General features: G+C 43.7%; 1 pseudogene; it reads left to right on the top strand.

The window, feature by feature from the left end:
* The first annotated feature begins 9,324 nt into the window (after nt 1–9,324).
* On the top strand, nt 9,325–14,091 carry LOC110689892 (annotated as a pseudogene).
* The last annotated feature ends 2,340 nt before the right edge of the window (nt 14,092–16,431 follow it).

The raw sequence follows: 16,431 nt of genomic DNA on the forward strand, positions 1-16,431 counted from the left end.
TAAGAGTAATTTTTAGTTTGTAATGAGTTTGATTGTATTTTAATGTGTAATTTCTAATGGATACATGATATGAAGGTTAGTATGATATATTAAATACATTATAAGTATTGTTTAAGAGCAAAATGTTTGTTAGGAAAATGGTAACTTTTGTAGTATATAAGGGTAACTTCAAATATCCTTAGGGTATCTTTAACCAATCTTACAATAATTTAATGAAAATCCGCCTTAATTAAAATTTGTGTATTTTGTGTGTATGTGATCGAGATTAATAAAGTTCAAAGTTTTGTGATAAAACATATTAGAGTAGGTGAGATGCTTATTCGCCCAACCTAGCGTTTCTAGTTTGATTTATTATTTAAACCGTTGTTTAAATCCGTTAGTTTAGGTTCGTATGATTCAAAATTAACACACTAGATTTTATGAAGTCCATTTGACGTAGGTCCGTTTAATGCTAAATTAATAATCTTATTCGTATAATATTAAAGATTATTAACAAAATGAAGAAGAAAAAAAACTTAAAAGAGTATTGTTTGGGTCCAATTTACTTCAATTGGGGTGGTCCATAAATGATTTAATTACAAAGCCCAAGGCTAATGTTCAACTCTCCAAGCGATGTCAAGTCAGCTCAGGCCCGGTCAATGTGGCAAGCCCACTTGATTCACGGCCCACTTATCTATTGAGAAAAGGTATAAGAGCTTTCAATCCTCTCTCTCTATGGACACACACATTAAGCCTCAAGCAATTAATATTCTTGCATAGTTTTCTCTCTCTAAACACTGTATTGACTTCGACATCGGAGGGGCTTTCTTTGGCAACACCCTTGAGGCCAGGTTACGTGTGTCTGCTGTGCAAGAAACCCTCGGCGCATTCATCACTTGGACCGAGATCAGTCTTCAGCCCACAGAAAAGGACCCTACCGAAGGTCCCATTGTTTTTACCCGAAACAATTTGGCGCCGTCTGTGGGGAAGACATTCAAAAGTAAGCCAAAAATCGACCAGTCTTAGCAAAAATGACTAAGACTGGTAAGAGTGCCAAGAGTACTAAAAAGAACGACCCTTCCTCTTCGAGGAAAGGTTCAATTTCGGTGAGGAGGAATCCACTTGTTCCACCATCACCGGAACCTTCTTCTTCTTCTTCGAAAGCTCCCTCTTCCCCGGAAAGGGCAACGTCGGAGAGGTCACCATCCCATCATACTCGTCAGCCGACCAACTCATATCGGCCGAGTTAGTCCAATTCTAAGAGTCCCCCTCGAAGTTTCCATTCTCGGTCTTAGCCGAGAACGACACCTCAACCGGGGCCCTCTACGGAGGAAATGGCAAGAGCCGTCACGGTCTTCATGGACCTCATGAAGGCCCAAGGAGGCAACTGTCCACCACCCCGTGACCATTCGCCTCTTCCGCCAAGAAACTTGAGAAAGAGGACCGGCCAAGAGGAAAGTGGACGAGCTCCATCCTTCAAGGAGCTCGGGGACAAATGGGAGGAGGAAACTTGGAGGACTGAACAGGAGAGGAAAAAGAACCCTCGGTTCTTCGAAAATTCTGAAACCCAAAACTCCCAAAGCTACAAAAGAAGAAACACCACCTCCGCGTGGCAAGAGCCTGCTCGCCGACACGTTCACGAACGTCTCGGCTCCAAGGCGGTGAGCGTGCACAGTCGCCTCACCTACCCCGAGGGAACTGAGCCTTGTCCCGAACGTCCCAGCCGAGGACGAAAACCACTTCAATCTCTCTGAGCGGGAGGAGTGTGGTCCCGACGGCTGGACACAAGGGAAAGGCCATGATGGTTCCCACCAGCTCACCCTTCCAAAGCTAGATTTTGGAAGAGCATGTACCGACAATGAAAATCCCGGCACACATAACTTATGACAGTACTTCGGATCCGAAGGACCATATTGCCTCTTACAAAGGGCACATGTATCTGAACCCCAGGTTCGAAGCGACCTGGTGCAAATATTTCCTGACCACTCTTAAAGGTGTTGTACAAGTGTGGATCACCAAGGGAGTAAAGGAAGGCTCGATAACCAGTTAGAAAGACCTTTCCAACAAGTTCAAGAGCAATTTTTCTACGGCGAACCGCAGGAGAAGACAACTGCAGAACTGATGAGTCTGCAGCAAGGGGAGGACGAGAGCCTCTGAGACTATCTGACTCGCTTCAGCAACAAGTCGTCCAGAATTACAAGTCTGGACCAAGGGCTAGCCGTTTTCGCACTGCGAAATGGGCTGTAAGTTGGAAAGATCCTTGATTTCATGGTCGTGCATCCCCCGCAAACCTTAGAGGAAGCTATAAATGCTTCGGATAAATACATCTGAGCCGACGAATGGAACAAAACCAAATCCCAGTCTCAAGGGGCTCGGAAGACAAAGGGACAGTAGTCCGCAAAGCCAGAGCCAGAGGAAAGGGAAGGCGAAAGCCTCAGAATCGGCTTCCGAGCTGAAGAAAGAAAAAACCCCATTCGTGGGGAAATACGAATCGTACACTCCTTTCGCCCTTCTACGTGCAAAGATCTACAGCATAACGAAGGACGAGCAGAAGTACAAAAAGCCGAGGTCGCTCCCATTATAGCATCAGCAGAAAAACAAGGAACGATGGTGTGAGTTCCATGAATCACCAGGACATCACACCGAGGATTGTATCCAGCTAAGGGATTAGATCGAGGATATGGTCCGAAAGGGTTACCTGAAAAAATATCTCCCGGATTGTCGCGAAGAGAAAAAAGTCGAGAAAGATTCTCGGCAAGAACTGGACTTTCCCCGGAAAAAGGACAAGCTGCACGATAAAGACAATCCCGACATCCTTGTCATTTTCGGAGGAATAATAACCTCTCGAAAAGCGCAAAAGCACCACTTGAGGGGCTTGACCCATCAAGTGAACCATGCTGATATCCGAGCACCCCAGTCTCCGGTGCCGAACTTTACGTTCACAGCCGAAGACTGTCGGGGGGTGGCATACCCCCATGATGACCCGCTGGTGATCGTCACAGGGATAGCAAACCACAACGTCTGGCGAACTCTTGTCGACGGCGGAAGTGGTGCGAATATCCTCTTCCGAGAGTCTTACAACCAGCTGAAGTTGAAGACCAAGCACCTAACTCTGATACCCTACCCGGTATCTGGATTCAATGGGTCTGCAACATATCCGGATGGGAAAATTACCCTTCCCGTCACCATCGGCCGCGACGAAGCAGCCCGGAATGTCATGGCCGAGTTTCTCGTCATAGATGTTCCATCTGTATATAACGTGATTATGGGGAGACCCATGATTCACGAAATTCAAGGAGTAGTCTCTACGTACCATCAAATGATGATATACGTTTTGAACGAGGTTTACTCCGAAAGAATCCAGGGCAGCCAATAGGAGGCCCGAAGATGCAACTACCTCAAGCCATCCAAAAGTTGTCGTAACGACAAGGATGATGAGGAAGAAGAAAGAGAAAAAGACCGATGCACAAAGAAGCCTAAAGGCTTAAGTGCTTCGGCTCAAGGCACCCCAGTACGAGAAAGATCTTTGGGGAAAGGAAAAGTTGGTTCCTCATCTGAGCCAAAAGACTCAGAGCACCAGCCGATGTCTGGGAACATTGGCCTCATACTCCATCCGAACGTCCGTGTTGAGCTTATCCAACTCCTTAGGGACAACAAAGATGTGTTCGCTTTCTCGGCAGCAGACATGCCCGGGATTGATTCAAGCCTCATCTCTCACAAGCTTAATGTCGACCCCACCTGTCGACCGGTTAAGCAAAAGAAGCGGAATTACTATGCAAATAAGAACTGAGACATCGCAGTCGAAGTCAAAAAACTCCTAGAAGCAGGTTTCATTGAACCCTGTCAGTATCCGGAATGGCTGGCCAATGTGGTGATGGTTCAGAAGGTAAATGACACCTAGAGAATGTGCGTCGACTTCACGAACCTAATAGGGCATGTCCGAAAGACTTTTATCCCTTGTCAAGGATTGATCAACTAGTCGACTCGACAAGTGGGCATGCCCTGCTTAGTTTCATGGACGCATTCTCGGGGTATCATCAGATCTTCATGCACCCCGATGACTGAGCAAAAACGGCCTTCATTAAGAACGCCGGGGTGTATAATTACAAAATAATGTCTTTCGGGTTGAAAAATGCGAGGGCAACATATCAAAGACTGGTTGATCAGGTCTTCGCCGAGTAAAAAGGCCGCAACATGGAAGTTTACGTTGACCACTCAATCTTCAAAAGCAAAGAGGACAAAGACCACATTGCGGTCCTGGCCAAGACCTTAGCAACCCTAAAGAAACACCAAATGAAGATGAATCCGAAGAAGTGTGTCTTCGGTGTTAAGTCAGGCAAGTTTCTCGGCTTCATGGTCAGTAAAAAGGGATTGATGCCAATCCCGCCAAAGTGTAGGCGGCGCTCGACCTTCCCGAGCCGAAAATAAAGAGGGACGTCTAGCGTCTAACCGGGAGAATGGCTGCCCTGTCTAGGTTCATTTCCAGAGCCTCGGACAAGGGGTTACCCTTCTTTAAAGCGCTGAAACTCCCAAAAACCAAGGAGCTCATTTGGGAAGACGAGCAACAAGAAGCCTTCAAGCAGCTGCGTGAACATCTGGCTCAACCCCCGACGCTAGCACGCCCAACTGAAGGAGAAACTCTGTACTTATATGTGGTAGTCAGCCCGGCCAATATAAGCGCGATTTTGCTGAAGGAAGAAGAAAAAGTCTGGCAACCGATCTACTTCGTCAGTCACACTCTGACGGATGCCGAGACTCGCTACCCCCTGCTCGAGAAAGTGGCATATGCAGTGGTGGTAGCTGGTCGGAAGCTGAGGAAAGTGGTCTTGATTGATCAGCCGCTGGAGAAAGTACTCGGCAAAGTTGAAAAATCTGGTAGACTAGCAAAGTAGGCCTTCGAGCTCACTAAGTTTAGCATCAGCTACCAGCCGAGAACAGCCATCAAGGCTCTGGCCCTAGCGGACTTCCTGGCCGAGTGTTCTTACCAGGAGACACTAGACGAGGAAAAGAAAGTTTAGACTGTTTTCACGGATGGATCCTCCACCGTAAATGGTTCGGGGCAGGGGTAGTCATAACCTTGCCCGAAAAGGCAAGTCCTTTGAGTATGCACTGAAATTCTCATTCAAAGCCTCAAACAACGAAGCTGAATATGAAGCAGCAATCGTAGGCTTAGAGCTGTGTATATCATTGGAAGCCGAGCATGCCTGTCTAAAGACAGACCCTCAGCTCGTCGCAAATCAGATTTGAGGCAAATATGAGGCCAAAGAGCCCTCAATGATAGCTTATCTCAAAAAGGTCAAAACAGTTATTGCGAAACTGAGAACTTTTGAAGTCGAGCTGATCCCTAGGGGTCAGAACGCACAAGCCGATGCCCTCTCTAATCTTGCAAGTTCAACTGTAACTGAGATGAACCGATCTGTATATGTAGAGGTGCGCCGAGAAAGAAGTGTGGACGAAGCGCCTGAGGTTTGCTGCGTCACACACGAGCCGAGCTGGATGGACCCCATCCTAACTTACAAGCTTCGAGGAGAAATTCCCGAAGGCAGGAACTTGGCCTCCAAACTGAAACGAATCAGCTCGAGGTTCATCGTCTTCAGTGGAGAACTGCTGAAAAAATCCTTCTCAGCCCCACTACTAAAATGCGTGGGACCAACAGATGCTTACTACATCCTTCGGGAGATCCACCCCGGCATCTGTGAAAACCACATCGGGGGGAGAGCTTTAGCCCACAAGGCATTGAGGGCAGGGTATTATTGGCCCACTATGATCTCAGACGCTAAGGAGCTGGTCAAAAAATGCGAGAAATGTCAAAAATTTGCGCTAGTCATCCATCGGCCAGCGCGAGATCTTCAGCCGATCTTGAATCTGCTTCCATTTGCCCAATGGGGGCTGGATATCTTAGGACCCTTTCCTGATGCTCCGTACCAAAAAAGATGGTTGATAGTCGACATTGACTATTTTAGCAAATGGATCGAGGTTGAAGCAGCCTCGAACATCTCAGAGCAAACTGTCAGGAAATTTATCTGGCAGAATATCATTACCCGCTTCGGGGTTCCGAAGGCTTTTTGTCTTTGATCATGGAAGGCAATTTGATAATTTTCCGCTGAAGCGGTACACAGACCAGTTCGGCATTAAGCTGGCATACTCGACAGTGTGCCATCCGCAGAGCAATGGTCAAGCTGAAGTTGCAAACAAGCAAATCCTCAATGCTCTCAAGAAGAGGGTTGAAGATCAAAAGTCCAAGTGGATAGAGGAACTCTCAGGAACCCTCTAATTACTTCGGTCAACTGAAAAAGAGGCTACGGGATATTCACCTTTTGAGCTGGTGTATGGCTCTAAAGCCGCCCTTCTAGTGGAAATTGGCACAGAGTTTACGCGCAAATCTGTTCTCAGCCGATGAAAATGAACAACTCATGAAAGAATCCCTCGATTTTCTTGACGAGGTCTGGGACTCGGCTCGAGACAAAATGGTTGCATATAAGCAAAGGCTCAGCAAATTTTACAACAGAAGAGTTCATGCAAGACTTCTTAAAATTGGTGATCTTGTTCTTCGGAACGCCGCAGCTGTGCAAAAAGGACGCATTCATGGGAAACTCTCAGCAACTTGGGAGGGCCCCTATGAAATTTATGATGAACTTCAACCTGGAACATACCGACTTCGGCAGTTGGATGGAACTGAGCAGAAGAATCACTAGAATGCTGATGTACTTAAGAAATATCGTGTGTAAACCCTTCGGGGCGGAACAATCTATGTAAGTGCATCTTCAAATTAATGAAAGGCCTTTGAGCCATCGTTCCCATCAAATTTTTAAAAGAAAGGTTTACCTCGGCACTGTCCGAAGTGTAGCCCAACAGTGGCATCCTGCTTCGGATTGCCGAATAATCAGCCCAATAGGGGACAATCACTTCACCCCCGAAGTATAGGCACTTGTTGGCATTGTACTTCGAATAAGTCAGTTCCTGGGGGCAAAGAGGCCGTGAAATAATCTGAGGTATAGCCTAAACATTGGCATTGTGCTTCAGAGGAGTTATATCCGAAACATTGCCAGAATGATGGCCTTGTGTTTTGGATAGTCATTCCCTCAAAAAAATTTCAAAGAATAGAGAGATGTAGCTCTTGGAGTCAAAGACTTTTGAGCAGCGAACTCATAGATTCCTCAAATACAAGAAGAGAAAAGAAAAGGCCGAAACTCCAAAAATTATGTCAACCCTTGAAATTTGGCTGAGACGAACCTTTGTCTGCCGAAATAGTTTAGTCAAGCACCTTAGGAACCTGAAGTCCACAACTTCAGATTCCTAGGGGGGCAAGTGATACTTAGCTGCGAGAGAATTCCCAAGCCGAGGTTCAATACTTAGAAAATTTTGCAAAAAATTCAAAATCCAAGAAAAGGACAAGAGAACTAAGTAAAGAGAGCCAGGAAGCGGGAAGAAAAGCAAAGCATTCATAGCAATTCAAATATGCTCATATCTCTGAGCTGCATCAAAGTTAAAAGTTTTAAAAGCAAACACAAGGAAATTCTATATCGACAGCCGCCCACAAGCGGAAAAATACAGCTGCCAAACTAGGTACAACTACTCAAAGCAAAAATAAATTAGATTTTGTACAATCGAGAAAAGCTGAAGCAAAAGGTTAAGGCAAAAACAAACGCGACAAACATAACAATTAAGCACAAGTTGATCCGCAAGATTCTGAAGACGACTGCCCAAATTCCTATGCTTCAGCATTAGCAGGTCAGGTTGAGAAGCTGCGCTTGGGCTCTTAGAAGCTTCAGCACCAGCTGAAGAGGAGGCAGGCTGAGCAAGAGTGTTTTCAGAATCTCTCTTCTTGGCTTCTTTTCTTTCCCTCACTTCAGCTTCCTTCTCTTCTCGGGCTTCAGCTTCAGCCTGGCGAGCCAGAAAATCAGTCTCAGCAGGATGGGCCATATGCAGATGTGGGTCGTTAGGATCCATGGACCATTCCTCAGCTTCGTCCCAGTTAATGTTGGGATCAACATGGAAAGCAAGGCGCCGAGCTGTCTGGAAGCCGTTGTCAAAACCCTCGTCATATTCATCTTGGGTGTAGATTTTGAAATCTATCAACTTTCGGGCAGCCTCAAGGTCAGCTTAAGTCTTGGCAGCCCCTTCGCTCTGAGCCTTCAGCTGGCTTCGGACATCATTCAGCTCATCTTGGGCCTGGGAAAGCTCGACATCTTTTGGCTTCCAGCTCAATCTCAACCTTAGAGAGCTCCGCGTCCTAAGCGTCCAGCTCATTCCTAAGTCGCAGAATCTCTGCCTCAAGCTCAGACTGTCTCTTGTTAGCTTCGGCTTTGGGCTGGGCAGCCTTCTCTTTGAAGTCCTCGACCATCAGACGCCAAGTTTCAACCTCCCATTGTACCCTCTGTTCAATACGGGCCTTGAAGTTGGGAATGTGTGCAGCCCCGTACTCCTGGACCAGCGCATGACCCTCGTCTACCCAAGGGAAGACGGTCTGCTCCAGATCTTGGAAAAAGGTCCGGAAATTGGCAGTCATGGCGTCCAGTTCAGCTCTAAGGGCAGTGGCCGCATCTTCGGCATCTAGCCTCTTCAGTTTAGCAATCTTTGCTTGGCATTCAGCTTCCTCGGCCTTCCCTGCCTTGGATTTCAGCTCATTGTTCATCTCCATAGCCAAGAAATGGTTATGAACGACCTGCAAAGGTGAGGAGCAACAATTAGCCGAAGTGTGTATATATATATATATATATATATATATATATATATATATATATATATATATATATATATATATATAACATTACTTAAACTTAAGTGAAAAAACTTAAGTACCGAAAGATTTACCTGCATCAGCAGCCTCTGATTTTCAACAAAGGAATCCAAGACCTTAGCAAGTGGTTCAAATGCGCCAGCGGCAGCCCCAATGGTCCAAGCCCTGGCCCTCTCCAGCACAGACATGCTAGAAAGGTTGTTGCCGAAGTATTCCATGGCTAAGCTACGCCAAGACTCGAAGACGGTCCAGGCATAGTCGGGAACGGGCACCAAAGGGTTCAGTAGCCAAAGTTGAAGGCATATTGGCATTCTTGGCCTCCTCAACTTTGTTTTCCCCCTCGGCCTCCTTCAGACCATCAGCATCCAGACCCATGAGGTCTCCATCCAAAGTTGGCACTTCCTCGTCCACAGGGTGGACAAGCAATGCATCAGCTTCCCTCTGAACCTCGTCGGTAAAAGGCTCGGTCACGTGCCGAGGAGAGGAGTAGGAGCCAAAGTAGAAATTTCATCCTCCTGAGTCTCAGGATAAGCTTCTTGCAGAACCTCATCTCCCCAAATGCCTCGGGATGAGGAGTCTTCGTCAAATTATATCCTTCGGCACGGACCTCAGGAGGGGGAGGAGTCTTCTCTTTCCTTTCCTCTGGCTTGTCCTCCTCAAGCCGAGGTTTCTTGGTAGGAACAAGGACAGGTTGAAACTGCCCAGGGTTAGAAACAACCCTTCTTCTCTTCGGGCCGGACATCTCTTCGCCTGAAGAGGATTCTTCTTCAACCGACTCTCCTCTATCTCTTTCTTCTTCGTCAGACCGCAGCAGAAGGAATAAGGGGGCAAAGAGCGATATGAGCACCAAGTCAAATTAAAAAAAAAAAAAAAAAAAAAAAAACGAAAAAGAAAGGCAGCATCAAGACAAATAGAAAAACTTAAATGGACACCGCTAAATACGCACCAGTTTTTAAAAACCGGTGCGAAAAAAAAAATAGGTGGGATTGAGGGAAAGAGTTTTCGCACCGGTTCTAACCAAACCGGGCGAAAAATGAGTAAATCGCACCGGTTCAGTTTGAACCGGTGCAAAAGCTGCTGTAAAATAAAAAAAAAAACCGGTTATTATCTTCTTTCTTTCTCTTGCTGTTCCTCGATCTTTCCTCCTCTCTCTCCTCCATTGAAGCGTACTCGACATTCTCATTGAAGGGGCTTCAAAGCGTACGCCCCTTTTCCTTCTTTCTCTATCCTCTCTTCTTTCTTTCTGTTTCCACAGGCTCGATTTATCTCTCTCTTCTCTCTCCTCAAACAAACCCTAATCAACAAAGATGCAGCAGCAAACCAAGCTTCGATGGGCGAAGAAATCGATGATGTTGTTGAAGAAGTCGGCGCTCGTCTAACTATGGTTTCTACTGAAGAAATCGACCTTGAACGACCTACTGCTCCTGGTTCGCTTCGATTTCGCTTCCTTTTGGTTTTGATTTTGTTTTTTTTCTTTTGCTGTTCTTAAATTTGATCCTCGTTGCGATTGATGAATTGTTGGTTGATTTTGTTGTTGTTATTTTAGGGTTGTCGAATCTGGCTGTGTTATTCATGTGTTATTGGATTGATTTTTAATGGATTTACGCGTGAATTTGTTCTATGTTTGAGTGATTTTTGCCAATTGAGGTTAATTGGAAGAAATTAAGGGTTTCCTGGTTTCGTGGGTGCGGTGGTAGGTGTGGTGGTTGTGGTGTGTGTTGTGGTGCTTCTGCTTGCTTGTTGTTGCTGTTGGGATTAATTGTTTCAGGGGGGGGGGGGGGAGGGGGGAAATGTGTTTCTGGGATTATTGTGTATGTTCTTGTGCGGTATGGCGTTACGGTGTTTTTTTCTGTAATTTTTTGTTGCTGTGTTTGGTGCTGTGTCTTCTGGTGCCTCTGATGTGTGCTCGGTGCCCATTTGACATCCTTAAACTTCTTGTGTTGGGACTATTGGATCGTAATTGAATTGTTAATGATGGTTGATAGCACTCAGAGTTGATGTGTTATAAAACAATATTTGAAAGGGGAGGAGGTTGAGCTTTTCAATGGCTTGCTTCAATTCAAAGTTAATATAGAGGTTGTTTGTTGGTCACCTTGCAAATGTACATGTCCATTGCTAAAGCAAGCCTTATTTATGATTTAATGAAACTACGAAAGTATGATATATACTCTATAATTCATAAACCTGTAATGTGCATTCAACTGCAATGGTCTATGCTAGGGTGAGTAACTTTAAACAGATGTTGATTGGCAGGTAAATATGAGCATTGCTATACTTCCAATGTCAGCCGAGTATGGCTGGAATCCAACCACTGTTGGTTTGATACAATCTTCTTTTTACTGGGGCTATCTTCTTACACAGGTGACATTTCCTATCCTCCGAATTTTGGGTGTTTTGTGTTTGTTTCTTGTTTCCGCTATGTCTTGTGTCCATCATATGTCATAGGCTATTCGAGTTAACCTACTTTTAGCTTATATGCTTGTATGTTTATCTCAGGCATCTCTTTAGATTAGCATGAGGAAACTAATTGCTATAGTTATGGTTTATGGACATGTGGTAAATTTTGCTTTGTTTTGTTCAAAATTAAATATGCTAAGTGGCCACTTAATGTACAGATAGCAGGGGGTATTTGGGCAGATACTCTAGGTGGCAAAGCTGTACTTGGGTGCTGTAGTTTGGTGGTCTATTGCTACTGCTCTTACTCCTGTTTCTGCGAAGCTTGGATTGCCATTCTTACTAGTCACTCGTGCTTTCATGGGCATTGGCGAGGTTGGTACTTTTTTTTTTTTTTGTAGATTCTTGAAGTCCAAATAACATAGTTTAAGTTCTGTTTTCTCTGTAATTCTCCAGGATGTGGCCATGCCAGCCATGAACAATATGCTCTCAAAATGGGTTCCTGTGTCAGAGAGAAGTAGATCATTGGCATTGGTGTATAGTGGAATGTACCTTGGATCTGTAACAGGCTTGGCATTTTCACCATATTTAATACAAAGCACAAAATATGAACTAACTTAAGAAATAATATCTGAAGATTATGGACTCTTACAGGTCCTCGTCATTTGACTATTTATACAAATTCAGAAGTGTGGTTACTGGTTAGTGAGTTGTGCCTAGCCGAAGTTGTTGAGTAGAGATATTGGTTCAAAATTATACGGTTGGATGAAATCATATTGTTAAACATAGTGAGCAGCACTCATATGAGACCCATAAAATTATGCTAATGACTAGTGAGTAACCAAAGTGAACTTTAATACTTTCATTTGTCTAAGGATTGATCACCCTGTGGCCTTATGCCCCTATGATGCTTATTATGAAAAATTATGCGACTTAAAAAGTTAAAAGGGATAATTGAATGAAGGACATCCTTGTGTGCTGGCTTGGTTCAACTCTCTTATAATTGATGTGATTTAGTTGTTCTTCTGAATTAATTTGAACATCAAATCATGAGAAATATACTTGAATCGATCATGACTATATTTTCGCCTTTGTACCATGCTTCTCAACAGGTGTTGAAATTTAATCTTTCGGATTCTAGAATGTTATGTATTGTGCCTTGGCTTACAATGGCAATAACTGCAAATTTCGATGGTTGGATTGCATATACTCTTGTGAGGAAAGGTTATTCTGTGACAACAGTTCGCAAGGTAATGAAATTTATTACCCTTTAATATTTATTATTCTAACCGCTGGTTGATTATGTTCCTTTTAGTTTACTGCATTTGAATTTGAAGTCCTGTGTTAGTTACAGTATCCTGCAGCAAGCAGCCAAGCATGTTTATGCTGGCTGTGTATAATTGATCTCTTGATCATTAAAGTTTGTGCCGATGTTCAATGACAGTAACAAAGTTAAATTGTTTTGTTAACTATGCTTGTCTACTCCTTTTGCAGACTATGCAAACTGTTGGTTTTCTTGGACCTGCATTTTTCTAACTCAATTGAGCCATGTTGATTCACCTACAATGGCTGTTCTTTGCATGTCCTGCAGCCAGGTTTGTAATTTTTGCTTTTCATGAGATTGTGAAGGTAGTGATGGCTTAGTGCCTGGTATTAATCAACAGTTAGCATATTACACATGAGGACATGACCACAGAATGCACCCTTAATCATGCTCTGGTTTGCTGAAGTAAACCTTGTGATATTCATTCTTCGGAAACAAAACCGAACCGCCTGCACATAGTTTCAGGATCTTTTAGTATGAACTATTGCAATTCTATACACCTGCAAACTAATTGTTATATATGACAAACAAAATCCTATTGTGTACAAATTTATTGGTCTAGCCAGAGAATTTCTTTTTGAAATTAGATATGAAAAAAAAAATTCTAGTTACTCTTTGAAATTTTCTGCATTGTTAAATCATGCATGATTCTTGATCTTAACGGCCATTTGTTTCTTATGTTGTCTGTCATAACAAGGGAACTGATGCGTTCTCACAATCTGGCCTATATTCAAATCATCAAGACATAGCCCCTCGGTACTCTGTGAGTATTTGTAACTCAGCCCCCTCACCCCCCCCCCCATCCCACCCCCTTTGTTTATAATAGGCCTCATAAGCTGTAACTACACTGAAATCGCAGTAGGTAAAACTATTTTTTAATTCCATAATGATGGAATTATTCCGGTGTTCCCTCTGTTCTATGCTAGAGATTCAGAAGAAATTCAATGTTATTTCTCATGTGGTTTTCCCTCTCTTTTTATCTCCTGTAGCCCTCTTAGGTAAGTCTCCCTCAATTTCTATTTGGGTAGAGGAGATGAGGAATTAAGAGTAATGCCACTATTCTGCTCTTTAAACCTTTGTTATTTCCTCCTTTTTATTGTGCTGATCTGGATCTCTCATTTAATATTCAGATTTTTTTTGCATGCTTGCAGGTTATTGAGTTGGGCCCAAATCAAGGACCTGAGGTTGGTTTGTACATGTTCAGAAAGGTGCCTCACTTTAGAATTCTTGTATGTGGTGGAGATGGAACTGTTGGTTGGGTTTTGGATGCTATAGATAAACAGAATTTTATTTCTCCTCCCCCAGTTGCAATTCTTCCAGCAGGGACTGGAAATGATCTTGCAAGAGTTCTTTCTTGGGGTGGTGGACTTGGCTCAATAGAGAAGCAGGGAGGTTTCTGCAGCATAGTGCATGACATAGAGCATGTTGCAGTGACCATTCTTGACCGATGGAAGATAACAATTTTGAATCAGCAGGGGAAACAACTTCAAGCCCCCAAATATATGAACAATTATCTAGGTTGGTCAAAGCTGAGTCTCATATATATTTCCTCCTACTTTGTACAATTAAGTTTCTATGGTTCCTTATGATGTTTTATAACCTTGTATTTTACTGTATTTTATATTTTATTTTTTTGGACGAAAATTGTAATATAACAGCCTTTTTTAATGAAAATATGTAACTTTATATATGTTAGTGTTTATATATCAATTTAAGTGAAAAAAATGAAAAAAAAAAATATATATATTTTTTTGGGGCATTTTTGGCACTGGTTTTGGAACAAAACCGGTGCTTAAAGTTTTTTTTTAATTTTTTTTGGCTACTTTTCGCACCGGTTCAAAGCTAGACCCGGTGCTAAAAGTTTTTTTTTAATATTTTTGGGGACTTTTCGCACTGGTTCACATCAAGAATCGACGTGAAAAATAAGTTTTCGCACCAGTTTTGAACCGGTGCGAAAAGTCTTGGGATTTGGCATCCCTCAAATCAGAATCGGTTCAAAACCGGTGCGAAATGGGGGTATTGAACCGGTGCTGATTAGCAATTTTCGCCTAGTGCTAGAAGGCTCATCGAAGTCTTCAACAGGCGTTCGTCTTCAGCCGCCCCGTCCTCTTCTTCAGCTTTCTCCTCTTCCGCCTGAGGATCAGCAACAGAGGTAGAACACTACAAGAAAACAGCCTAATTCCGACAGAAAAAATCCGTCGGAAACATTGGAAATTCCGACGAAATTCCATCGGAATCAGTCTGTCGCAAAATCCTTTGTAGGAAATTCGACCTTTCGTCGGAAATTCCGACGGATTTATTTCTGTCGGCGCTTTTTTTTACTTTAATTGAAATTCCGACGCATGTTTCCGACGGAAATTTCCGTCGGAATAGGAGACTTTCCGTCGTTTCCGTCGGAAAAGTCAATAAAAAAAACAGCCCCACCCCTAACCCTTACCCCACCCAGATCCACCCCCGCCACCAGCCCACACCACCCACCATCACCACGTCCAACCGAAAAACCCACCCACCACCCTAACTCGTATCCCCTCCCAACCACCCAAATACCACCACCCACCTCGCCAGATCTACAAAACACCACCACCCACCTCGCCATTCCACACCCTCCCAAACCACCACCGAAACCACCCAAAAAAAATATCAAAAAACTACCCCAAAAAAACGAAGTAATTCGAAAAAATTTCAAAAAAAAACGAAGAAATTCGACCCACAAATTACATCACATAACGAAGTAATTTCAAGTTATAAAACCCAGAAATTCCATCACAAAACGAAAGAAATGAAAAAATCAAAGTAATTTCAAGTTACAAAACCTAGAAATTCCATCACAAAACCCAGAAATTCTTTGATGTTTCAAGCAAAACCCAAAAACTCTAGATTGGCTTGAATTCGACAACTTACCTTGAATTCCATCAAAACCCCTAAATTGGCTTGAATTTTGGGTTTTAAAGGTCAAATTCGACCATGAAAACTCTAGATCGATCTAGGGTTTTCATGGTCGAATTTGACATGAAAAACCTTATTTTGTTCTTTGAAAAACCTTGAGAAGGTGGTGGTGGTGTGTTGGTTGCGCAGCGGCGGTGGTGCGTGTTGTTGGTTGCGCAGCGGCGGTGGAGAAGGAGAACAGAGAGAGAAACAAAGGAAGGAGAAGGAGGAAAGAGAACGAAGGAAGGAGAAGGAGGAGAAAGAAACAAAGGAAGGAGAAGGAGATCTGAGAGAAGGACGGAGATCAGAGAAGGAGAAGAGAGAGAAAGAGAATAGGAGAGGAGAAAGAGAAAGAAAAGATCACAGAGTTGAGTTGGTTTTTTTTTATATATATAAGAATTTTCCGACGGAATAATAATCCGTCGGAATATTTGGGATTTCCGAGGGAATATTCCATCGGAAGCTTATAGTTCCGAGGGAATTAATTTCCGTCGCAATAATTCCGAGGGATTTTCCGTCGTAACGTATCTTTTCCGACGGAATTTTCTGACAGACCTTAATTTCGTCGGAAAGTTCAAATTTTCCGACGGAATTTAGGTCCATCGGAACGATTCCGTCGAAAAACGGCCTATTTCTAGTTGTGGAAGGTTCAGCACTGCTTCCAGATGCCTCGGCAACCCTTGCCGCCCTCATAGCAGCAGCGACAGCAACAGCCTGTTCTACAGGGCTCAGAAAGAAGAAGGGGTCACGTTTCTTCCACTAGACCTTCTGCGCCTCGTATTCAGCAGCGCGGACTATCTGAAGCTTAGTTTTGCGCAAGGAAAGAGGCCGGTCTGATGACTCGGTTATATGAGGAGCGTTCTTCGTCACCCGCCTTGCAGCGTTGATCCCCAGTCGATTGTAGTTAATACCAGAATTTCCCTCGTGCAGCACTGAAAAGTCAAAATTCAAGGGTTAGTCAGCACAAAGAAAGCAAACTGTAAAAGAAAAATGTAAAGGCCTTCGGCCTCAGCCGAACTCCTTACCCCTTTGGTATTTTCGACTGAGGCCGACAACGACAAGCATCTTC

Source organism: Chenopodium quinoa, unplaced genomic scaffold (assembly GCF_001683475.1).
Source record: "Chenopodium quinoa cultivar QQ74 unplaced genomic scaffold, ASM168347v1, whole genome shotgun sequence".
NCBI classification, from domain to species: domain Eukaryota; kingdom Viridiplantae; phylum Streptophyta; class Magnoliopsida; order Caryophyllales; family Amaranthaceae; genus Chenopodium; species Chenopodium quinoa.